The sequence below is a fragment of the Balaenoptera musculus genome, chromosome 17 (genome assembly GCF_009873245.2).
Source record: "Balaenoptera musculus isolate JJ_BM4_2016_0621 chromosome 17, mBalMus1.pri.v3, whole genome shotgun sequence".
Lineage (NCBI taxonomy): Eukaryota > Metazoa > Chordata > Mammalia > Artiodactyla > Balaenopteridae > Balaenoptera > Balaenoptera musculus.
Genome location: NC_045801.1, coordinates 52935653 through 52963000, shown reverse-complemented (window position 1 = coordinate 52963000; position 27348 = coordinate 52935653). Strand labels below are relative to the sequence as shown.

The following is a 27348-nucleotide window of genomic DNA, read 5'->3' as shown; positions in this document are numbered from 1 at the left end:
AATGCAATTTCAGTCTAGCTCAGCATCCTTCATACAGGCATGATAACTGGATAGTTCTCTCTCTCTCCCTCTCTCTCTCTTTTTTTTTTTTAAACTTCTATTTATTCATCCAATTTCAATCATAACTCTCAGGGGAAATAAAACAGTTCTGAATGGCAGGGAGAGAGTTAATTGTGAATGACAAGCTGAATATTTAACAAGATATTCATTGCCAAACTTCTTGGAGCAGAGCATATTTGTAACATAATTCACTACAGGCATCATTTCAAAGGGTTAAAAGGAGTCATCTGTAATCTAACCTAAAGGGACTGATTCTGACTGAAAAGGAGCAGCACAATCACCCTGGCCTAAAGTCTAGAACAAAGATGATTATGGAACTGAAAGCCATTAGGATTTAGCTAAAAATCAAAGAGGCTTATAATAAAACTGTGTTTTATGGTAAAGCAATACGCCTGTCATGGAAAGCTTTCCAATCACATCTTTCTCCAGTAAGCCCAACTCTTTATCACTTTATCTTTTCCATTGCCTAAAGTAATTATTACCATATTTAGCCCAGTGTGTCCTGTCACTGACTCTATTTGCCATCTTAGACAGGTAACTACAACTTGTTCTATAGTCAAAGTCTGCACTTTTTCATTATTCCTATGATGTCTTTAGATATTATCAAATATTTTAAAACATAGCAAGACTATCAGCAACAATTACTCCATCAAAAGGCCAAAATATGATAGACGTGATTTTTTTTTTGAGAATGATCTCATTTTGGTCCATTTTTCACTGAAGACCTGAACACTAACATTTCTCTTGTTCAAAGAAGTTTTGTGCATCACAGAAAGCTCTGAGGGACAGGACTGCCAGTTTGATTTTCTTTGCCTGATTGCCTTTTGATGCTATTTCTTTCTTGTGATTGAGAAACAACATATAATAATTGCTACTTTTTTCTTATAAAAATGATTGGTGCAAAATCTACAAATATATTGCTGATTAATTCCCTTATGATTTCCTCCCACAAGAATGAATCTAAATTATGCATGTACTTGAAAACCATCTTGCACTTTTACTCCTGTATCTTTTGTACACCCCCTCATTTTTTTCCATGGGAGTTATCATTGCCTTAATGCATATGACAAATAAAAGATTCTCATAAAAATTTTACCGAGTCTCTTCCCCTAAAATGTGCTTGCTGAAGTCTGCGATTAAGCAGCAGGAAGAAATTGTGAATTACATGAGACAAGTCAGAAGATGTATAATTATACAGGATGAACACAGTAGGGTGTACTGAATGACTTAGTTTAAAAAAACTAATGTGTTACTTATGTTTAATTGTATCAGTTAGCTGTAATACATTGCATTAACTCTTTGTATATTCCAATCATATAAAATATTGGACAGCAAGAATATAATAAGTTAAGGTATATAGAAAACTTAGCAATAAAAGCAAATAGAATCCTTAAATGAATTTCCTTCTTATACTAACAATATTTGCAAAAGCAGAATGTAAACAATTGTTTGCTATCTAATGGGTATATAAAAATATCTGAATTATCCATCACCAAAATACAGTGCATTTCCATTTTCAGTCATATCTTTTATGTGTTTTTGATCATGTAAAAAGCATAAACTAATGTAGAGGCAATTGTAATCCAATTAAAGCAATAATTGCACACTTAACAAATTTCAAAGTGGGAAAGAAGGAAAATATTCTTATGATTTTTTTTTAAACTGGAAAAATACGTAAATAAACTTTCGAATGTTCTCATTCCCTAACAATTTAATATAATGTCCTTTAGTAAAAATAATGCAACTTTCTTTTAGAGGCTCCAAAAGGAGGAATAGGAAAGGTGCATATGATTATGCCAGGGGTTTGAAAAGAAGCAGGAGAGCAAAGATACCTGTAAAAGACAGGTATCTGTCTTTTTTTAAAGTGTAAATGGCACTAAGACTTTGGAAATTCCTGGGAGACTTTGAAATCCATTCCTCACTCATGTTTAGATTAGTTATGTATAATTCCCTGCAGAGGAGGAGGAGAGAAAGGGAAGAGTCCCCTTTTCCTTGCTTTTGATGGAGCAATTGTTATCGAAAAGGAAACCGCTTCAGTGTTCATTCATATAGCAGATCTTACCTATGCCTAACTGCGTAAGGACTTTCAGTTAGATACAGAATTGGTCGAGTGGTAATAAAAAATGTTTCCATGTGTCAGATGTTGATTTCACCAGAGCCAAGCAGGTAGAAACCACTTTAAGGAACTCTAATATATGTAAGCCTATTTTTACAAATTAGTTTGGGGTGGAAATCATCACCAGTATAAATTTTTCTGTTAGCATTTAAATACTGAATTTTTATACATATTGAATCAATCTATTTATTGAAGTGTGCAGCTTATGTTTAATTTTCAAAAATCCTTATTATGTATAAAACAAGGTACACCTGTAATCTCCTTTGCTGAAATTCCAGATGACCTTGAGAAAACAATTTTTGGTTTTTAAAAGAGAGGTGGAGATAAATTCTTAAAGATGAATATGTTTTGAAATACAGGCTTAAGAGAAAAACTAGAGTAGGATCCATGTGATATTAGAGAGAGAATTTGAAAAATACTACAATCCTTGTACCACAGCAGAGAAAACTGAGTATATCTAATTTTAGGTGTGTAACATTTTATCTTATTACTAACTAGGAACAGATATTCATTTTTGATTGCTAATGATATGTTTGGGTGATGTTATCCATCTTATTATGGAAATATGTGATGAGATCACTTCAGAAATCTGAATACTAGTCACAGTTCTCTGCTTGTAATCTCAGCCAAGGTCTGTTATCTCTGTGGGCTGCAATTTCTTCTTCTATAACTTCAGCAGACGGTGCAGAGAAGATGTTTTCTAAGGTGTCTTCCATCTCTAACCCTCAGTGCTTTCACAACATAGGCCTCATCAAGTAAGATTCCTACTCGAAGACGTGTGACAAGTTCTCATTGCCTAGACTGTGGCTCTGGGCTCATGTGCTTCAGATCCAAGTGACCATGGATTTACTGTAAGAGGTCCTAGAATCCATATGAATATTAATCACTGCCTGTACAATGATGAAAAAATATGTATATCCCCCCATATGTATATCATGTACACATACCTATATACCCATATACTATTTTTTGGTTCTAATGAAAACTAATATATTTAAAAGGTCATAGTAAATTTTAATAGCTTTTAATGCCATATGTTTTATATTTTATTTTTAACAACTATATCACACAGGGATCTCATTGTGTTTCAATGTTTAAAAGACGTGTTCTCATATTCTCAAATATTGGGAATTGCTGAACTAGAAAATGAAATACAACCATGACCTTATAACACAGACATTTATATCATTGTCACTCACTGCATACTTCCTTCTTGATACTATGTTCAAGGCTTTATTGGGCTACTTCATTACCCCAACGTTCATACTCTCTCATCTCCATGTCTTTGCCCATACATCTTCCTGTTGATGGGTGGCCTTCACTTGCATCTTCATGTATAGAAATCATCTCTGGTAGAGGTGTCACTCAAATGTCATCTCCTTCTTAAAGGTTCCCCCAGTTTCCAAGTCAAACTTATCTTTTTGTTCTTCTTTTTTCAGATGGTAAATTGTAATTTTATTTACATTTTCTATATTCTGTCATATACATTGAAAATTATTTGTTTATTCCTCTAATCTAAGAATTTTTTTTTTATGTGAGGTACCTTTTATTCTTTCTTGAAGCATTCTCAGAGCATGAAAAAATGCTTCACCCATAACAATCCATCACTGTCTAATAATGTTTAATCATTAAATAAATATTTATTGATCACCTGTTATATTACCTTCAGACACTGCTCTAGTGCTATGGCTGTAGCAATGAACAAAACAAAATTCTATTGGAGAAGGGAAGATGACACACAAGTAAATATATATTACTCCATGTGATGCTAAGTACTATGGAACAAAATAGAGCAAAAAAGGGAAAGGGACTTTTGGAAGGTGAGGTAGAAAATTGTTATTTTCTATAGGGTAGTCAGTCAGGAAAAGCCAAGGTGATTAAGGTGACAGTTGATCAGACACCCAAAGGGAATGAAGGAGCAAGCTCTGCTTCCTGGATAGTTCAGGCAGAAACAGCATGTGCAGAGTCCCTGGGGTACTTGGGATATGGAGGACCACAAAGGAGGCAATGTTGAATTAATGAAAAGATGTGAGATTGGTATTAACAGATACACAATACTATATATAAAATAGATAAACAACAAGGCCCTACTGTATAGCACAGGGAACTATATTCAATATCTTTTAATAACCTATAATGGAAAATAATCTGAAAAAGAATAGATGTGTATATATGTATAACTGAATCACTTTGCTGTATACCTGAAACTAACATACCATTGTAAATCAACTATACTTTAATTAAAAAAAAAAAGAATTGGAAAGAAAAAGCATCAGGAGCATTGGATGGGTAGAGTAAAACGTATTGGGTTGGCCAAAAAGTTCTTTCAGGTTTTTCCATAAAATGTTATGGAAAAACCCGAACGAACTTTTTGGCCAATCCAATAGAATTAAGTGGAATGGTATATTTTATGTATAAATAAATTGAGATATAAAATGTATTTATTAACTTTTAAGAAGCACTATCCACACTTTTAAGTGACTCATGTAATATTTTTATTAAAATGACAATTGTAAGAATGTATAAAATTCATTACACTTTATAGTAGGCAAGGCATTCAATCATTAACTGCAAGACAATCAAACAGCGGTCACCCAGAGGTCAGAAATATATTATTTGAATAAGAATATTTTCTGATTTATCATCTTATAAATATCCTTGTATTCTTGATATGTTAAAACTCTCTCTTTCTTTAAAACTCTTGCGATGAGAAAAAAATAAATTTATAGTTTGATAGAATTGTTATAAGACTTCTTAAGGCATGGACAGAAAGACACAGACTGCTGTCCTCCCTGGAGTACCCTCTTAAATTCAATCCTTGATTTCTCTGTTATTGATGCTTATTGGGAATTCTGCTCTGACATCTGAAATTTCTCCAGTCATTTTTTCTCTCAAGTTCTTTATATGAATTCTATAACAGGTATGGATTGATAATTTGTTACTTTATACATTCCTCCATGGAATCATGTCTTCATGGATAGAATCAGGATGGTCTGATTGAGCATGCTTAATGGGACCATAGTTGTCAGTTTGGGATCAGAGGTGTACAGGCTGACCAATAACACCATTGATACAAATTGACCTTATATGGAAATACATATTGGTCAGCCCAGCATCCTTAATCATTTACTTTGCTTTTACAGACTCCAGCCTGCAACTGGTTCTGCCTGCGGGAATACTTATTCATTTATCTCTCTCTCTCTCTCTCTCCTCAGTGTGTTTTTCTACATAACAATGCTCCAAAAAGGCAAATATCACTTTTGTGAGCATTTGTACATTTTCCTTCAACCTGTCTACATTCAGAAAACAATGTGGCTATCGTACATCACCTGCTCTCTTAGTTTCTCTTGTCTAAGAATCTGTGCTGTATTTGTATCTAGACCTGCATAAAAACCATGACATTTACTCTGCCAGTTGTTCAGGTAAATGTTCTCTACAAAATGGCATTTAACTCTCAAAGAATGTTACAGTTGGAAATTATGCTGTGGATTTGTATTTACTGAGCATAAAAGATAACACGTGTGGCAACTAGGCTCTTAGCAAAAGAAGGTTGGTATTAAAGTAGATGTCAATACATCCTTTTAAGATATTGTCATGAATGCAGGGATTTTTACATGACTGTAAGAAAACATGACCATTCAAAAGCATTTATGGATAGTGGGAAAGTATAGGAAGTAGTCTTTGATCTACTTAGAAACAACTTCTTAAAAAACATAATCTAGTGTAATTATGTCTTTTGGACAGTCTATGTATTTGGTTGAGCCATATTAAATTGTCATTTTTGTAAGTCAAAAATGGCAGTTTCACATCATTAAATGTAAATACCAGCTATGACAGAAGTTGGTCAAAAAAAGGTGGGGGGCAGGTAGCTAAAAAGTCATCACACAAGCACAAGTTGACATTAAATCAAGGACATTTATAGCTAAGCTAACGATGAGTATTTGATATACTAAAAGAATAGACTTAAGTAAAATAATGTATTCATTGTTGTTCCTTATAATATGTAAGGTTAAACTTTCCAAAAAGAAAGAAAGTGTATTCAGCCTTGTCAACACAGATTAATTAAGATGGCATTTTCTTGGCAAGTGACACATCCAACTGGGCTTCGAAGATTATTGAAACTTTAGAAATTGCCTATCTTCCACCAGATTTAAAATGTTTCTTATAAAAATTTGCTGTCTAATTTTACATGATTTTATCATTAGACCTTTGCTTTCATCCAAATGGAAAATGGGACGGCTGTAAATGAATTAATAATAATACCAGAAATGATAAAAATAACATTTGACATTTATTGAATCCTTACCATATTCCAAGTACTGTTTTACACATTTTGTTATCTCTGACTAATGTAATTTATGTAATAGAGCAATAATCTAACATGTAAAAGCAAAAATATAGTAATCCATAGCACTTCTGATTTCCATTGCACTTTCAAAATGTTATTAATAATTTTGATATCTAATCTTTAGGAAACTGAACACACGAAGTTAAATTAAAATACATTTTTTTAAAACTTTTTCCCAACTTTTACTGACCTTTCATAAGCCTTTAATTTGGTGACCAGGAGCCAGCTGGCCTAACAATGTGTGAACTTCACATGGATTTCTTAATTAATATTCCTGCCAAATCTACCTTTTAATATCATCTTCAGAACTTGGGTGGACAGGAATGACCTCTTGACAGACCACACTATTTTAAAAAAAATATGTTTTGAAGTATAGTTGACTTTCAATGTTTCAGGTATGAGCAAAGTAGTTGAGTTATGCATATATATACACACACAAACATATATATATATTTTTTTCATATTCTTTTCCACTATAGGTTATTATGAGGTATTGAATGTAAAATTCCCTGTGCTATAATTAGTCCATGTTGTTTATTTATTTTTAATTTTATTTATTTATTTATTTATTTTATAAAGCAGGTTCTTATTAGTTTTCCATTTTATACATATTAGTGTATATATGTCAATCCCTATCTCCCAATTCATCCCACCACCACCACCATCCCTTCCCACCACCCTCTCGCCACCTTGGTGTCCATATATTTGTTCTCTACATCTGTGTCTATTTCTGCCCTGCAAACAGGTTCATCTGTACCATTTTTCCAGATTCAGCGTATATGCGTTAACATACGATACTTGTTTTTCTATTTCTGACTTACTTCACTCTATATGACAGTCTCTAGGTCCATCCACATCTCTACAAATGACCCAATTACGTTCCTTCTTATGGCTGAGTAATATTCCATTGTATATATGTACCACATCTTCTTTATCCATTCGTCTGTCGAAGGGCACTTAGGTTGCTTCTATGACCTGGCTTCTGTAAATAGTGCTGCTATGAACATTGGGGTGCATGTGTCTTTTTGAATTATGGTTTTCTCAGGGTATATGCCCAGTAGTGGGATTGCTGGGTCATATGGTAGTTCTATTTTTAGTTTTTTAAGGAACCTTCATACTGTTCTCTATAATGGCTGTAACAATTTACATTCCCACCAACAGTGCAAGAGGGTTCCCTTTTCTCCACACCCTCTCCAGAATTTATTGTTTGTAGATTTTCTGATGATGCCCATTCTAACTGGTGTGATTTGGTACTTCACTGTAGTTTTGATTTGCATTTCTCTAATAATTAGTGATGTTGAGCAGCTTTTCATGTGCCTCTTGGCCATCTTCATGTCTTCTTTGGATAAATGTCTATTTAGGTTTTCTGCCCATTTTTTGGTAGGCTTGATTGTTTTTTTAATATTGTGCTGCATGAGTTGTTTATATATTTTGCAGTTTAATCCTTTGTCAGCTGATTCATTTGCAAATATTTTCTCCCATTCTGAGGGCTGTCTTTTTGTCTTGTTTACAGTTTCTTTTGCTGTACAAAAGTTTAGGTTTCATTAAGTCCCATTTGTTTATTTTTGTTTTTATATCCATTATGCTAGGAAGTGGGTCAAAAAAGATCTTGCTGTGATTTATGTCAAAGCGTGTCCTTCCTATGTTTTCCTCTAAGAGTTTTATAGTGTCCAGTCTTACATTTAGGTGTTTAATCCATTTTGAGGTTATTTTTGTGTATGGTGTTAGGGAGTGTTCTAATTTCATTCTTTTACATGTAGCTGTCAGTTTTCCCAGCACCACTTATTGAAGAAACTGTCTTTTCTCCATTGTATATCCTTGCCTCCTTTGTCATAGATTAGTTGACCATAGGTGTGTGGGTTTATCTCTGGGCTTTCTATCTTGTTCCATTGATCTATATTTCTGTTTTTGTGTCAATACCATATTGTCATGATTATTGTAGCTTTGTAATATAGTCTGAAGTCGGCGACTGTGAATCCTCCAGCTCTGTTTTTTTCCCTCAATATTGCTTTGAACAATTCAGAGTCTTTTGTGTCTCTATAGAAATTTTAAGATTTTTTGTTGTAGTTCGGTAAAAAATGCCATTAGTAATTTGATAGGGTTTGCACTGAATCTGTAGATTGCTTTGTGTAGTATAGTCTTTTTCACAATATTGATTCTTCCAATCCAAGAACATGGTATAACTCTCCATCTGTTTGTGCCATCCTTGATTTCTTTCATCAGTGTCTTATAGTTTTCTGAATACAGGTCTTTTACCTCCTTAAGTAGGTTTATACCAAAGTATTTTATTCTTTTTGTTGCAATGGTGAATGAGGTTGTTTCCTTAATTTCTCTCTCTGATTTTTCGTTGTTAGTGTATAGGAATGCAAGAGATTTCTGTGCATTAATTTTGTATCTTGCAACTATAGCAAATTATTGATTAGCTCTAGTAGTTTTCTGGTGGCATCTTTAGGATTATCTATATATAGTATCATATCATCTGAAAACAGTGACAATTTAGCTTCTTCTTTTCCAATTGTATTCATTTTATTTCTTTTTCTTCTCTGATTGCCATGACTAGGAATTCCAAAATTATGTTGAATAATAGTGATGAGAGTGGACATCATTTTCTTGTTCCTGAAATTAGAGGAAATGCTTTCAGTTTTTCACCATTGAGAATGATGTTTGCTGAGGGTTTGTCATATATGGCCTTTATTATGTTGAGGTAGGTTGCTTCTGTGCCAACTTTCTGGAGAATTTTTACCATAAATGGGTGTTGAAATTTGTCCAAAGCTTTTTCTGCATCTATTGTGATGATCATATCATTTTTATTCTTCAATTAGTTTATATGGTATATCACAGTGATTGATTTGTGTATATTGAAGAGTCTTTGCATCCCTGGGATAAATCCCACTTCTTCATGGTGTATGATCCTTATGATGTGTTGTCGGATTCTGTTTGTTAGTATTTTGTTGAGGATTTTTGCATCTATATTCGTCAGTGATATTGGTCTGTAATTTTCTTTTTTTGTAGTATCTTTGCCTGGTTTTTGTATCAGGGTGATGGTGGCCTCCTAGAATGAATTTGGGAGTGTTCCTTCCTCTGCAATTTTTGGAAGAGTTTGAGAATCATGGGTGTTAGCTCTTCCCTAAATGTTTGATAGAATTCACCTGTGAAGCCATCTGGTCCTAGACTTTTGTTTGTTGGAAGATTTTTAATCACAATTTCAATTTCATTACTTGTGATTGTTCTGTTCATGTTTTCTGTTTCTTCCTGGGTCAGTCTTGGAAGGTTATACCTTTCTAGGAATTTGTCCATTTCTTCCAGGTTGTCCATTTTATTAACATAGAGTTGCTTGTAGTACTCTTATGATGCTTTGTATTTCTGCGGTGTCTGTTGTAAGTTCTCCTTTTTCATTTCTAATTTTATTGATTTGTATCCTCTCCCTCTTATTCTTGATAACTCTGGCTAAAGGTTTATCAATCTTGTTTACCTTCTCAAAGAACCAGCTTTTAGTTTTATTGATTTTTGCTATTGTTTTCTTTCTTTCTATTGCATTTATTTCTGCTCTGAGATTTATGATTTCTTTCCTTCTACTAACCTTGGGTTTTGTTTGTTCTTCTTTCTCTAGTTCCTTTAGGTGTAAGGTTAGATCATTTATTTGTGATTTTTCTTGTTTCTTGAGGTAGGATTGTACTGCTATAAACTTCCCTCTTAGAAGTGCTTTTGCTATATCTCATAGGTTTTGGATCATCATTTTTTCATTGTAATTTGTCCCTAGGTATTTTTTGATTTCCTCTTTGATTTCTTCAGTGATCTCTTTGTTAATTAGTAACGTATTGTTTAGCCTCCATTGTTTGTGCTTTTTACAATTTTTTCTCTGTAATTTATTTCTAATCTCAGTTGTTGGAAAAGATGCTTGATATGATTTCAGTTTTCTTAAATTTACTGAGACTTGATTTGTGACCCAAGATGTGATCTATCCTGGAGAGAGTTCCATGTGTACTTGAGAAGAAAGTGTAATCTGCTGTTTTTGGATGGGATGTTCTATAAATATCAATTAAACTTATCTGGTCTATTGTGTCATTTAAAGCTTGTGTTTCCTTATTAATTTTCTGTCTGGATGATCTGTCCATTGGTGTAAGTGAGGTGTTAATGTCCCCCACTATTATTGTGTTACTGTCGATTTCCTCTTTTATAGCTGTTAGCATTTGACTTATGTATTGAGGTGCTCCTATGTTGGGTGCATATATATTATAATTGTTATATCTTCTTCCTGGATTGATCCCTTGATCATTTTGTAGTGTCCTTCCTTGTTTCTTGTAACATTCTTTATTTTAAAATCTATTTTATCTGATATGAGTATTGCTACTCCAGCTTTCTTTTGATTTCCATTTGCATGGAATATCTTTTTCCATCCCCCACTTTCAGTGTGTATGTGTGCCTAGGTCTGAAGTGGGTCTCTTGTAGACAGCATATATATGGGTCTTGTTTTTGTATCCATTCTGCAAGCTTGTGTCTTTTGGTTGAAGCATTTAATCCATTTACATTTAAGGTAATTATCGATATGTATGTTCCTATTACCATTTTCTTAATTATGGGTTTGTTTTTGTAAGTCCTTTTCTTCTCTTGTGTTTCCCACTTAGAGAAGTTCCTTTATCATTTGTTATAAGGCTGGTTTCTTGGTGCTGAATTCTCTTAGCTTTTGCTTGTCTGTAAAGCTTTTGATTTCTCCATTGAATCTGAATGAGATTCTTGCCAGGTCGAGTAATCTTGGTTGTAGGTTCTTCCTTTTCATCACTTTAAATATATCGTGCCACTCTCTTCTGGCTTGTAGAGTTTCAGCTGATAAATCAGCTGTTAACCTTATGGGAGTTCCCTTGTATGTTATTTGTTGTTTTTCCCTGTTGCTTTTAATAATTTTTCTTTGTCTTTAATTCTTGCCAATTTGATTACTATGTGTCTTGGTGTGTTTCTCGTTGTGTTTATCTTGCCTGGGACTCTCTGCACTTCCTGGACTTGGGTGGCTATTTCCTTTCACATGTTAGGGAAGTTTTCGACTACAATCTCTTCAAATATTTTCTCGTGTCCTTTCTCTCTTTCTTCTCCTTCTTGGACCCCTATAATGTGAATGTTGGTGTGTTTAATGTCGTCCCAGAAGTCTCTTAGGCTGTCTTCATTTCTTTTCATTCTTTTTTTCTTTATTCTCTTCCATGGCAGTAAATTCCACCATTCTGTCTTCCAGGTCACTTGTCTGTTCTTCTGCCTCAGTTATTCTGCTATTGATTCCTTCTAGTGTATTTTTCATTTCAGTTATTGTATTGTTCACCTGTGTTTGTTTGTTTTTTAATTCTTCTTGGTGTTTGTTCTTTAATTCTTCTAGATCTTTTTGAAACATTTCTTGCATCTTCTTGATCTTTGCCTCCATTCTTTTTCTGAGGTCCTGAATGATCATCTTCACTATCATTATTCTGAATTCTTTTTTCTGGAAGGTTGCCTATCTCTTCTTCATTTAGTTGTTTTTCTGGGGTTTTATCTTGTTCCTTCATCTGGTACATGGTCCTCTGCTTTTTCATTTTGTCTATCTTTCTGTGAATGTGGTTTATGTTCCACATGCTGCAGGATTATGGTTCTTCTTGCTTCTGCTGTCTGCCATCAGGTGGATGAGGCTATCTAAGAGGCTTGCGCAAGCTTCCTGATGGGAGGCACTGGTGGTCGTTAGAGCTGAGTGTTGCTCTGGTGGACAGAGCTCAGTAAAACTTTAATCCGCTTGTCTGCTGATGGGTGAGGCTGAGTTCCCTCCCTGTTGCTTGTTTGGCCTGAGGCAACCCAACACTGGAGCTTACAGGCTCTTCGATGGGGCTAATGGCAGATTCCAGGAGGGCTCACACCAATGAATACTTCCCAGAACTTCTGCTGCCAGTGTCCTTGTCCCCATGGTGAGCCACAACCACCCCCCCCCACCTCTGCAAGAGACCCTCCAACACTAGCAGATAGGTCTGGTTCAGTCTCCTATGGGGTTACTGTTCCTTCCCCCTGGGTCCTGATGTGCACACTACTTTGTGTATGCCCTCAAAGAGTTAAGTCTCCGTTTTCCCCAGTCCTGTCGGAGTCCTGCCATCAAATCCCGCTAGCCTTCAAAGTCTGATTTGGTGGGAATTCCTCCTCCTGTTGCCAGATCCCCAGGTTAGGAAGCCTGATGTGGTGCTCTGAGCCTTCACTCCAGTGGGTGGACTTCTGTGGTATAAGTGTTCTCCAGTTTGTGAGTCATCCACCCAGTGGTTATGGGATGTGATTTTATTGTGATTGCACCCCTCCTACCATCTCACTGTGGCTTCTCCTTTGTCTTTGGATGTGGGGTATCTTTTTTGGTGAGTTCCAGTGTCTTCCTCTCAATGATTTTTCAGCAGTTAGTTGTGATTCTGCTGCTCTTGCAAGAGGGAGTGAGCACATGTCCTTCTACTCCGCCATCTTGCACCAATCAAACACATATTGACTAGAGTGAAAGAATAAGCTTATATATCCCATGAGGAAACTAATAAATTAACTTTAAAAGGCAAAAGATATTGTTTGATCAATACCCCTATCCTTTGAATCATATAAAAACAGAAAAAAATATCCTGAGGAAAAGTTTTACATATATAAACATGCAGTGAAATGTTCACATATGAATATATTTACTTTGTGTGCTATTTTTTCTGCAAAAGGATTAAAAGTTTCCAGAACTTAGAAAAGCAAAATGCTTTGCAGTGATTTAGAAATTCATTGTGAGTCATTACATTCTTCTTGTTCTAGAACACCTAAATTGTTTGGCATAACCTTTTGATTCATTTTCCTTTTTTGTAATTATTGGTTTTCTTGGCATTATTTACTGAATTGCACTCTAATTCTGATTGTGGAATTTCTGACACCTTTAGTTATACAGGGCAACATTATATATGTGTTAATGTTGACTCAAGGTCTTAATGGTCTCCTATCATTCACATATATTATCTCTAGAGCTTCATTTTTATTCTAAAATAAAGATAAAATCCACATTTATTTCCTTAAGCTCCTTATAGAGACTGTGGCGTATATTTTTGTAATGTTTCATGCCTTAGGCTGCTTATCATTGGAAAGTATTATAAGTATATTTTATATTACATGATCCTTTTGATACTCAGTGAACTTGAAAATGCCTTAGAGGAACAGCTGGATGTATTTCCTTAAATAAACACACATTGTTCTTCAAATTGCTAGTATCTGTCTTCTTAATAGGCTCCACAGGCAATGGGAATTTTGACTTTGAAGTCACCTCTGCTGGGTTCATGTAGATGTCTGACTGCTTTATACCTTTTTCCTTCCATAATTGAACAGTGTCTTTCAACTCAAGTTTGTTTTTAAATGTACAGCATATAGTCATAACTTAACTTTTACCTGTACTTTCAGATTTTAATTTTTTTTGGTATTTTATATGATAATCAAATGTAACATAAAATACAATATCAAAAATATACTATACCTGTAAATGTATACAGACTCCCTGGACTATTTAATTCTATCTAATTTATAGTGTCAGTAATTAATGAAAGGTTGGTTCACAATTAAATAAAAATACACTTACACAAATTCAGAAAACAGTTATTTTTAATTGGAGTGAGAGGAAAAATTCATTTACTCTTTTACTTCAGCTTTGCTGAGATAGCACGGGGAAAATGGTCACTTGAATTTTAAAAGTGGTCATAAAATTTTTCTGAATTTGTCCTCCCAGAACTATTTATATGAAAGTAGCCTTTTTCTAATGATCATTTCTAACAAAGATGATACACTCAAGTGATTAATGGGTACAGAGTCTCCCAAAGAGACTGTAGCATGGATACTCCATGAACGTATCTAGAATTTACTTGTTTATTCACAATTTAGACAGAAAAAATTTTCAGATTGTTCATCATGTCAGTTCTCCAGAACCCAAGCTAGATTTTGAGAGAGGATGCTGTTTGAATGGACATGAAAATTTATTTGAAATTGAAAGAAAAACAAATAATTTAAAATTCTTTAAAATCCTTCTTTGTTACTTGAATATTTAAGGGAGCAGTTGATAAGCAAGCACAGGAACAAGATATAAGAAATTATGTCATGAACATGATAGATATGTTTGTTGCTGAAATTCTCTTTTGAACCTATGGAAATGTGGCTTTGGAAGTTGGAACCATGCTAAGTAAACCAGTTCTCTTATAATAATACAGTAATCTATCAGGTTAAAGATGCTTACAAGTTGTTTTTGTCCTATGGAAACAGTTATCTAATGTACTTAGTTGAGGAAGCTACTAATCTTTAGTAATACTATTTCTCCTAGATTAATACTGGCAGTAATTAAATCAACAGTTGTAGTAATTTTCCATTTCACATCAGTATTAACTGAAAGCCTTCATATTATTTATCCACCTAAACTTTTTTATTTAGGTGTTACAGTGAACAGATTTTTCAATCATTGCATTTTCAAGCCCAGTTAAGTAAATCTTGTGTTGTCTATTTGTATGTTAAAGGATCAACTAGCCCAAAATTCTAAGTTGCCCACGTTATTAAATTTTATCAATGTTAACTTAAGAATAGGTTGTAAGGTTTAAGAAATATCTGTTGTAATACTTTTTCCCTAAAAGCATGTTCTAAATATTGTTATCCAATGCAATCACATCAGTTGTAGCAATATAACTTTATTTTGGGACCAGAGTCATTAAATGTATAAGGAAATGTATAAGGTATGCTGCAATGATGATTATATCACACTAATCTTTGTATTTTTTTTTTTAATTTTTATTGGAGTATAGTTGATTTACAATGTTGTGTTAGTTTCTGCTGTACAGCAAATTGAATCAGTTATACATACACATATATATGCTCTTTTTCAGATTCTTTTCCCATACAGGATCATTACAGAGTTTTGAGTAGAGTTCCCTGGGCTATACAGTAGGTCCTTATTAGTTATCTACTTTATATATAGTAGTGTGTATATGTCAGTCCCAATCTCCCAGGTTATCCCTCCCCAAACTTCCCCCCTGGTAACCATAAATTTTTTTTTTTTTACATCTGTGACTCTATTTCTGTTGTGTAAATATGTTCATTTGTACCATTTTTTTGACTAAGATTCCAATCACTGGTATAGACTGATACTTAAAAATATGACTGTCAAATAATTCTTTGTCCTTGGAGACTTTCTGATATAGTGGACATTTTTTACATTTTGCTATACGTTTTTGTGTGTTTAATAACAATATAACTTCATAGCACATACTTAGCATTGCCATATTTATGTGGCAATAAAGCTGGTTAGGATACTCTATGAAATTATGACTTTTGGTCATTATTGTTTTTATGATTATTATAAAGTGAAATGACTTAAGAAAAATTATAAACTTCTCCCCTATGTTTATTCATCATGACTAACAGTTACAGAATTATTTTGCTATAGAATAACATGTATGTCTTAGATATTTTATTATCTTCCATCTAGAAAAGTAAAATAGCAGAGATCTCCAAGTAGGTTATTATGAAATTGTTAAGATTTTGTTGTATTTATTGGACAGCAATATATATCTACATTAATTGTTCTAATTAAAATAAATTTTAACTGCCAAATTTACTGAAAACCCAAGTAAGTCTAGAGGTTATTTCCGTTGACAAGCAAGCATCATCACTCTGTGTTATCAACTAACACTAGTTGATAACTCTGGTTTCTCCTTTCAGTTATCCTGGGTCAGTGTTTATATCAGTATTAACTGAAAGCCTTCATATTATTTATCCATCTAAACTTTGTTGCTCAGGTGTTACAGTGAACCAATTTTTCAATCATTGCATTAAAATATATGTTAAGAAAGCATTGTCTAATTTTATGACTTTAAAAAACTTACAAGGCATTTCTTGATTATCTTACTATTAAGTAAGATAATCCTTCGTGTATGGATTCATTTCTTGCCATCCCATTTTGAATATTTCGGTTTAGCGTATGATGCTGAATTTTCTTTCTGTCCTCTGAGGAATTCTTTCCATCATTAACTCCTTATGTAGCGTCTTCTGTTTAGAACACCCTACTCCCCTATCTTAGTTAATTCCTACTCATCCATCAGGAGCCAGTTTAGGCAATCACCTCCTACAGATTAATTTCTCTAAGCTCTGTATGGTTAGCAGAGTTGATCTTTATATGTATTCCTTTGTACCCTATGTGTGCTTCGTGTGTAAATTATAATGTATCTAGTCATTTGGCTATACCCCCTGAGGACAGAGACTAGATATCTTTCTTCACTGCTACATCCCCTGCATGGTCTGGCATTAGAAAGCCCTCAATCAATAGTTGTTGAAGGATTAAAGGAATATATTTCTTTACTTATGCACCTCTTTCAGCAATTAGAAACTGCAGTTATCCCCCCCGCCTCCCGCCCAAATCACTATGATTCAGTCTATTGATGAAATATCTTTTCCTTTTTATATTCAAAAATATCCATGGATGATGTTCAATGTGCTAACCATTTCTGGTCTTAGATTTTAGAGTTATTTTTTTCTATTAACAACTCTAATATACTTATTTCATAAGAGGTATTAAAAGGAATCTAAAACCACTTACATTATGTCTTGGGTAATTTAATCATGTTTACCCCAAATTTAAGGCATACTTTGGAAGTGACATGGAAAAATGGCTTTATCCCAAGGACTTCTGTTGCACTAATCATTGAGCTAGTTTCTAGTTAATTTAAAGTTTCCAGATTTTTGTATCATTATGTTTTAAGAACTGAAGACTTAAGCTGGTAACACATTCAGCATTAAAACTTGTTTCTCTACATTCTCAATTATTTTCCCCCTAGCCAGGGTTGGCTCTCTTTCTAGGTTTCATTATTTGTTAAATCAATTTTGCATCAGTTAGAGGAACAAATTGTTTGTTTCTCCACAGATTTGTAGCTATTAATCTCAGCAGTAACTCAGTGGTTGATTTTTTTCAGACCTCAAAGTCACAGAGACATAGATTAGAAGGAGTATCTTGAATCAAGTCCAAGACCTACTGGCTGAGTCTGTGAAAGATAAGACTTCATGTCATACATAATACATCTGTGTTACTAAGTTGTGATGTAACTTTTAACTTTGGGATATATTTAGAATGGTCATATAAAGTAATTTCATTGCCTACTTTCTTATTCTTTTCTTTCAATGTCCTTTCCATTATTCTCACTACTCAGTAGTGATACCAACTAGAAATTCTTGAATTGTAACTAAAAGTGACCTCATTTCCAAAGCATTTAAAGTTATTGCAGGTAAAAGCTCTCTCAAGGGCTTTCAATGTTTCAAATATGTGTACAATCTGTGTCAATAATGAATACTTCACATTAAATGGACCTGAATAGTTAGTTAGAGCACAAACGTTTTTCTCAGCATTGGCAAATTTCTGACATAAAAGCTTAGAATGGAACAGTTGAAAAGAAGCTATTAGAATAATGAAGAGACTCTGAAAGGATCTCCATGCTACACATTTTTTCTTTTTTAAGTATAATTGAGATTTCCAAAAATTTTTACCGACAAGTCATTTTACCTTCTGGACTTGGTAACTGAAAAAAAAAAAAGATAAAATTGTTTAGAGGAGCAATAAGGAATTCAATAAAGAATTGAAAGCAAAATATTATGTGCTTGCTAAATTTATTTCAAGCATCTTACCTGAGTTAGAGCACTGAGCTAAAAGGTCCAAGGTCATAGATTTGAGTTTTCTGTGGCCTGGATAGTTTAACCCTCTTTCTGGATCAGGGGCCAATGTGGTCACCCTGCCCAGCCATCCTTCAAAGAAGGACCTACTTCCAAGATAACATTGATGAAAGAGGGAAGACAGACCAGACTAGGGCCAATACACAGCCATCAGAACTACAATGTCTCTAACTATATATATAGCTACTTTTACATATATAATATTTGTGCCATATTTCTTGTGACACCTTCATATACAAAATGCAGTACACCTATGTTTGAATAAACAATTATTTGTTTTAATTTTACCTTATGAAGGCAGTAAAATTCAATCACCTTAACTTTCCTTTGATCAAGTGTCAAGTTTGTACATGTGGAATTTCACAGAATATAAATATCTACAATTTCAGAAAAGGCTTTCTTCACAGAGGGATGTGAAGTTAGTTTCAATTAATATTTTTCATTATAGCTTTTTCATTTTAGCCGGCAAAGGTTAAATTTTAGGCAATTTAAAGGACACTACACTAATAAAGTATGCTATTATCTTTTCCTTCAAGGCATCAGAATGAGTGTGACTAAATTTCTCTAAGGAACTTTACTTTGCTTACCATGAAAGGATCTAAGAATATAAGATTTGTTCATTGAGGAAGACTTAAGATGGGTTCAGGTCCTGCTTTGAGTAAAATTAGTAGGAAAATTTCCAACTTTATCTAGTTAGAATGACAGTATAGCATGGTATCTTTTTAATAACCACATATTTTATACCTCCATTAACAGTGCAAACCACAAACTACTGATTTACTTCCAGTCTGAACCTAAAGTTATCATGTTCATCATACTCAATCACAGTGTCCCATAGACTTGGATATGGTTGGACAGAATTGTCAGGACTTTCATTTGATTCTGTGCTCCGTTATTTATAAATGTTACAATGACAAAGAAGCAAGCAAAAAAGACTGCAGAGTTATCTTGGCTAATGCCTGCATTTCATAGAGGAGGAAAGGATTTGTTTTATTACCCATCAGCAATGGTGACCAATAAATGTGCTTGCCCACCTTCCTTCCTTGGGAGATTAGGGATTTATTCAGCACTAGTTATTTCATTAAAAAATAATATTGTTAGGCAGTAAAGTTAATGTGTAATAGAAATACTTATGATAATATTTTCTTATATTTAAATAATTAACATCAATTTTCAAGTAGTTCTTTTTATTATTACAATATTCTATCTTCTTATTTATAGCCACCTTTACTAAACTCACCATTTGCTACATAACTGTTTCCTATATGCTTTCCCATCATTCTTTATTATCTCTGTTGAAATGCTTACCATGCTGCAAATTCTATTTATTTCTTCTCATAGCTCTCTCTAGTAAACTACGATAAGACTAGATTTATTTTTAATCTTTGTATCTTGTACCTTACCTGGCTCTGTACCCTGCTCATGGTAGGAGCTCAATGATTATTTGATGAATGAATAAATGAATGAATTCACTAATATGGTTGAGACTTTGGCTTTAGTTTTTATATTCTATTTTTATTATATTTTTAACTTACACTGCTTACATTCAGTAACATAGGTAAATTAACACATATATTTACCTTCTAATGAAATTGTCCCTGAGGGAGCCATAATATTCTTGGCAGTTTTTTAAAATGTGCATGGCTACAAAGGTTTAAACCTCAACTCCTCTTCATGGTTGGCAATATAATAAATATTCCAAATTCATAATTTGAAAACTTTACATTGTCTATCTTTTAGTAAAAATATAAAAGACAGGTTTCATATCTGAATTAGAGATCTTTCATCATTTTTTCACTCCTTTAGAGTGCTAGGTACCTTTGTTAAAGATATTCAGTTAGCCGTCAATTTATCTTTGTTATAAAAACAATGTTCAAGGTTCTTGACCTACTGCTCCAATTCCTGGCAAACTTAAAAAGTACCATCTTTGACATTCATTTAGAATCCATCTTTTCTATCTCTTCTGGCCCAGAGACACAGGCTTTGATCGAGGACTTCTAAAGCAACTTGTTTTGGCCTCTACACTGTTACTTGCCAAATCATTATAAAACCAATTTTTAAAAATCCTCTATATTTTTATCAATGTAATTACCAAAATGCTCAGTTATTCCTCTGGATCTTATTTCATCATTTCCCCCCACACTATGCACATTACACTATTTAAGATTTTATAGGCAAACCCCTCATTTCCCTGAAATTTGTGCTTGGAAGTTCACCAGATAACTATCATATCAATAGTCCATAATTAAACTCTCAGCAGAAGTACTCTGTATATTTCACAATACCTAATTAATCTTCCCCAATGGAACACATCAATGTTATTTTCATAATGGGAATAGTATTATGAGCTCTAGGAATATTCTATTTTTGCAATCACCTATTAATTTTGAAGCATAGCTTCATTCATTCTTTTCCTTGATGTGCAATCAACCCGCTGTTTATCACGGTCTGAATTTAATGGCAGGTAAGGTTGTTGTATATACTTCAATTGTATGTATTTAATGAATATTCTATAAATTTCCCACTGCTTAAGATTCGCCTAAACCAGTATTATTTTTTAATCATCTGAGCACTAATGTTATTCAAATACATTGTATGAAAAACGTTATTTTCATCTTTTGGGAAGTGGCTTAAGCATAGTTTGTTTTTTGTTTTTTTTTCTTTCTAGATATAACATAATTGCCAAGGTCATTAAGTAATATATGAAGATACATTGTCATGACAAAAAAAAACCAAGAATGGATATAGGTCACACTGGTTTCTTTCCCCATTACTGTAGAAATTTGACTTGTGATAATGGTAGTTAATTATTTTAAACAATGAATCTGATCAATCTAGTCAGTTTACCAAGGAAAAAGGATAGTAATAAAGAAGAACTTTGGTAACATTAGAATGGACTACTAAAATAGATTAATTAGTTTGATGCATGCTTTAATCAAAAAGTGTTGTGTCCTTTAGTAGAAAATACATCTGTTGTCGCAGCCAAAAATAAATAAATTAATTAATAAAAAAAATGATGTTTCATTAAAAGACTTAATTTTCAGTTCCTTTAATAACAATACTTTTTACACTCACCATGTTCTAGTTGAGTGTGAACATTATGTAATATATGTCTGTGAGTTCTTCAATTTAGAAATATGAGTTACCATGAGAGATAATAGAACTGCCAGAACCCAGATAAGTGAATCTCATAATGAATGATACAGATTTCTGTATACCCTGCTCATAAACATTAGAAATGATGAAAATCTTAATCTAGTTGTGAACAACCTGCATAAATACATTTTATGTTTTTTTTTTTTTCCTGGATGCATACTGGAGTAGCAAACACATTTAAACATTGAGCAATCTAGTTTGAAATCATCAGTTTCCTTTAAATTTGAAATGAAGATTATGAAAATAATTACTCTTTACAAGCAAGTATGTTTGTATTTTCATTGGCTATAAAACAATAAACTATTACCACTTCACAAAACTTTAAGAGAACAAAAGCATTTCTTTACTATAAAAGTAAATTCAGATATTTTAAATGGACTTAAAGCAACTTGAATATATAAAATCAAGAAATCCTTAAATAACTATCATTTTGAATAACTGCATAATAGACAAACCTGTTCAGTGGTAGCATAATTCATCCAGATTACATTTATATAACTTTCTTTCTGGGGGTGTAGTCCTAGGTAATGTCTTTCTTACAGATAATGGTTGAAAAATTAGGGAAAGTCCAAAAGAAATGTTTTAGTTACCACCTAGCAGTTTACTTGGTTTATGTGCACTATAACTAAAGGACAATCATTAACCTAATATGACTTAAACTCTATTTAGACTTTTAAAGGAGAGAAAACAGCACTATGCCATCTTTAACAACAATATTTATAAAACATAAATTGCCTTAAATTAATGTTGGAAACAAAATATTATATATCATATAAAATATCTGTAAAATATGTATGGATATTTTAAGTGATAAAAGCATTAAATTCATTTATACATTTAGCAAACATTTAATGATAAATAAACTATACTAGGGGCTGTAAATATACATACAGTGGTCTACATCCTAAAGAGTTTTACACAAATACAACACAAGCTGTGCACAAAATTCCCTTGTCATCTTGAGAAAAATGAGATTATTCCTGCCATGGCATTTAAAATTTGAAGGACACGTAGACTATTGGTGATTAGAAGTAGGGAGGAAGGTATATAATGAAAGAGAAATGGAGACTTGGAAGAGACCAGGTGGTTTAGAGAATAAAGAAGGGTTAAGTTTATTCCCAAGTTAGAACTCCTCTTGAATAGTTCTGCTGGAAACGGGGTTATGTAAATATGAATAGACATCAGATTGGAAGATCTTCAGTGGTTTACTTTAGAAGTATGACATTCATTCTATGATGATAATAACATCAACTATTGAATGACTCCTGAGATGTATGAGGCATGATTCTAAGCATCTGAATACATTATCTCAGCGATCTTCATAACAAGCTTATACGTAGTTATTGTCTCCATTTTACAGAAGAGGATGCCAAGCCTTAGAGACATGCAATAGTTCCCCCTAAATTGGTGAATACATGAGCCAAAAAACAGACAAAACAAAACAACCCTTTCTGACTCCAAAGATCTAAATAAATCCTCACTGTATTTCCATTTTACATACCATCAATGAGAAGCTACAAAAAGTTCTGAGCAGGACAATGAGACATGATACAAATAGTAGCTTAGGAACACTAATCTGACAGGGGTGTGTCATATGATTTGGAGATGGCAAGACCAGAAGCAATGACACAGTTCATCTTAGTAGAGGAATAAAATAATAAAGTCCAATAGTTGGTGGTGGTATGGGAATCAAAATAAAAGGGCTAATACAAAGAGGGAATGAAAAAATTATTTTGAGATTAATGAATGAGTATGTTAATGAGTAAAAAGAAGTGGGAAGAGGAGAAAGAGAAGGATGCTGATGATGGTGGGTGGGTGGAGGAGGAAGAGAAGAAAATGGAAATGGTATAGGAGGAGAAGGTACAGAAGAAATAGGGATAGAGAAGAAGAAAAAATGAAAAGGAGGAACAGGAGCATTTATTTGCTGAAAAATCCCATTTGACAAAAAGTAAACTAAGCAAATAGGCTACATGGAATATTTACTTTTTATGACGACCCTATATGTCAGATATTATTATCTCTAATTTTACAAGGGGAAATGAAGACTTGGAAAACCTCATTTGCCTGGGGCCATACAGCCTGTAAGTTATGAAGCTGAGATCTGCACTCACAGGTGGGAGGTGATCACTTGACCTTCCAGTAACTCTGTGTGGTGAGCAGTGTGGGATTGTTAACCCTCTTTCAAGGATAAAGCTCAGATAAGGATTTTACCTGAGAGCATGGAGTAAGATTTTCTGCTTTAAAAATCTCCCTCTATTTTGGAGTACAGAGAAGCAGCATACATAATGATTATGCAAGCAATTTATCTGGTAATCATCTTTGAAGCCTCTTTCTCCTTCATCCTCCATCTTTAATCCATCACCAAACATCACTGATTGTATCTCTTAAACTGTCCTGTAATCCATCCACTTCACTCCACCTTCACACCTACCTAGCTATTGCAAGCATTAAATATCTTGTATCTGGGCTACTGCAATAACCTTCTAAATGGTGTCTCCTCCATCTGTTATTTCCATGCAGCAGTTTGTTTTTTATACTCTAGCCAGAGTGATGTCGTAAAAACCCAAATCTAGTTTTCACATTTAGCTCCCCAAAATAAAAATAAAATAGTGATACAAAACACCTTTAATGGTTTTCTATTGCCCTTAGAAAAAGACCAAAGTCCTTGAACCACCTCTGTACCTTCAGCCTATATTCCACGTAGCTCTCCCACCTCAGCCACACTGTCATCATTTTCCATCCTTCAACAAGCTAGGATTCCATTCATGGTGTTCTCTTTCATAAAACACTCTTAAATCCTCACTCCCATTCCCCACACTTTCTTTGTTTAACACACATTCCTTGTCCTTGAGACCTCAGGTCAAATGTAAGTTCCTCAGGAATCTTCCTTTATCCCCCATAGAGGTTTCCCTTTTCTACAGGCTCTCAAGCTTTCTAAGTTTTTGTATGTAACCCTCACCTCTGTTGGTAAATATATATTCACAAATGTGTTCTTTGTTTAATATCTGCTCCTTGCATTTGTCTAGAAGCACCAGGAGAAAAAAATCACATATTGTGCTCGTTGTTTTATACCTAGAACCTGCACCAAGATAGAGTAGGTGTTAAGTAAATCTTTGTTAAATTGAACCATGAATGATTAATAACCTTGTCTGTGTTTATACACTAGCCTCTCCATTTACTAAATGCATGGCCTTGGGTAATTTTCTCAAACTCCACAAGCTTTTCTTTCCCCATCAGAGGAAAAGGGATAGTCACAATCCAATGAGTAAGATTATTCACACAAAACTCTTAACATATATAAAGTACTAAAAAAAACCCTATTATTATACTATCAAAATATCAGACATCAGAGATCCCAAAGAACAAAACTAACATTTATAGAAGGGGAAATGTCTTTTTGTAGAAATTCAATGAAAATAAAATACTTTTTAATTTTTTGGCAGTGCCTAAAAAGGATGTACTTATAACTTACTTGAAAAAACTATTAAAAAAAAGTTTTTTAATTTATTGAAGTATAGTTGATATACAATGTTGTGTTAATTTCTTCTGTATAACATAGTGACTCAGTTATATATATATATGTATACATATATATATGCATATATATTCCTTTTCAAGTTCTTTTCTACTATGGTTTGTTACAGGATATTAAATATAGTTCCCTGTGCTACACAGTAGGACCTTGTTTTTTATCTGTCCTATGTATGTTTGCCTCTGCTAATCCTAGACTCCCAGTGAATCCCTCCCCCACCCTTCTCCCCCTTGGTAACCACAAGTCTGTTCTCTATGTCTGTGAGTCTCTTTGACAAGACTATTTATATAATCATGATTTTAAATGCTTATTTTGAAAATTATTATGCTTTTATCCTAATCCTTTTGGGTCCCAGAGTCAGTTATTAGTTTTGGGGAAAGTCAGAATGACCAATAAAAATAGAAACGGTGACCCACCATACTATTATCTTTTTGGTATGCTAATACTTACTGCCATAAGGTAAATGGAGATTATGAAGAATGTTTAAATGAGTAACTAGCTTACACTTTAGGAAGCAGGTATAGGGTAATAAACCTAGTGTTATAATCAGTCTGTCATCTGTCATTCATATGTCATTTGTTTCAGACCCCTAGGGTATACTGTCTCATTCACTTATACTATATAAAAATTTCCTCATATTACCAAATTAAAAAATTAAACTAACCTAAAACTGTAAGATTCCTTTTCATTCACTCCATGGTTTTATTCCTGATCTACCTATCATTGTGGGTTTATTAATACAATGCTTTATGTGAGGACACATAATGAAAAAAATATATAATGTTAGCGTTAGTACTGGAAACAGAATGATGAAGCTAGTCCTAAAGATGGAGAAAGCAGGAAAATAATACAGTGGCATTTATAAGAGAAAAACTCAATTTTAGTCTAAGCTTTATAGAAAACAAACTTATGGTTACCAAAGAGAAGGAGGGGAGGGATAAATTAGGAGGATGGGATTAACATATACACTCTTCTATATATAAAATAGGTAACCAACAAGGACCTACTGTATAGTACAGAGAACTATACTGAATAATTTATAATAACCTATAAGGGAAACAAATCTGAAAAGAATACATACAAACACACACACACACACGTAACCGAATCACTGTGCTGTACACCTGAAACTAGCACAACATTGTAAATCAACTATACTTCAATGAATGAATGAATGAATGAATGAATAAATAAAGCGCTCATCTTGGAATCAAGTGGGCCAAAGTTAGAACACTTCCAAGCCCCACCAGCCTGTTTGCTCACCTAAATATCAGGAATGATAGCAGGATTTACATCATATGGATGTTTTATTAAATAGGAAATTATCTTCAAAACCCTTAGCCCTGTGCACGGACCACAACGAGCACTTGATGAATGGTAGTCAGCACTGAAACATCTGACCTGTCACAATCAGTCAAGTCCAGAGATGGGAAGATTTGCTGCACAAAATGTGTCACCTACCTCTGGATTAAATGTTCAAAGGAGGCTAACAAAAATATTAGAAAGGCAGAACAATGCTTGCTATTGCTGCAAAATAAATGTGAGTTCTGACCTACATACAAAGTAGTCTTTTTGTTTGAAAATATACACAATCGTTTTATTTGGGGATACTGCTGCAAATAAGTCTTGCTCTTTGTATATGAACTGCATGATTTATGCACACAGATAGCAATATACAAATTCTGCACAGTCTATTTGAATCAACAAGTTGGCAGTCAGATTTATCTCTGCTTATGTTTGAATATCTTTTGTTGTTAATTCCATTTTCTATTCCTGTTGTGCATATCACAACTTAATTTAAATCTCTGACAAACTAATTTACTAATTGAAATCATTTTTAGAGCAAAACAAATAAAAGTCTTTACTCATCTTTTAAAAATATTATAATTGGCTAAAACAATGAATTTTGCTATAACATCTGTGTTTATTATTTTTACCTTAAGAGAATATGCCAAAGGTAAATTTTTCTTTCATTTTTAAGGTATAACCTTGTAAAAATCTTTCATTTGCTATTTCTTTATTGTTAAAATTGCATAATATAACAAAGTTTTATTTTGGGTATTGTGGATGGAAAGATCAAGCTGTAAAAGCAAAGGAGTTTATATATATATATATTTTTTTTCTTTTTAAAAATTTATTTTATTGAAGTATAGCTGATTTACAGTGTGTTAATTTCTGCTGTACAGCAAAGTGATTAAATTATACATGTATATACATTCTTTTTTATATTCTTTTACATTATGGTTTATCACTACAACAATGAATAATTGAATATCATTCACTCTGCTATACAATAGGACCTTGTTGTTTACATCTTCTAGCCCCAAACTCCCAATCCATCCCTCCCCTCCCCTTAGATCAGACCATTCTTATAAGAGTAATCCACGTCTTTAGTGAGTGACAAGAACAGAATACCAGAAACAATAGATGCATTTT

At 33.4% G+C, this 27348-nt stretch overlaps 1 protein-coding gene across 5 annotated transcripts in view; it reads left to right on the top strand.

Moving 5' to 3' along the window:
* The window catches only part of RALYL (RALY RNA binding protein like), an 858672-nt gene that overhangs the window by 574624 nt on the left and 256700 nt on the right, over nucleotides 1-27348 (top strand). The window lies entirely within an intron of this gene.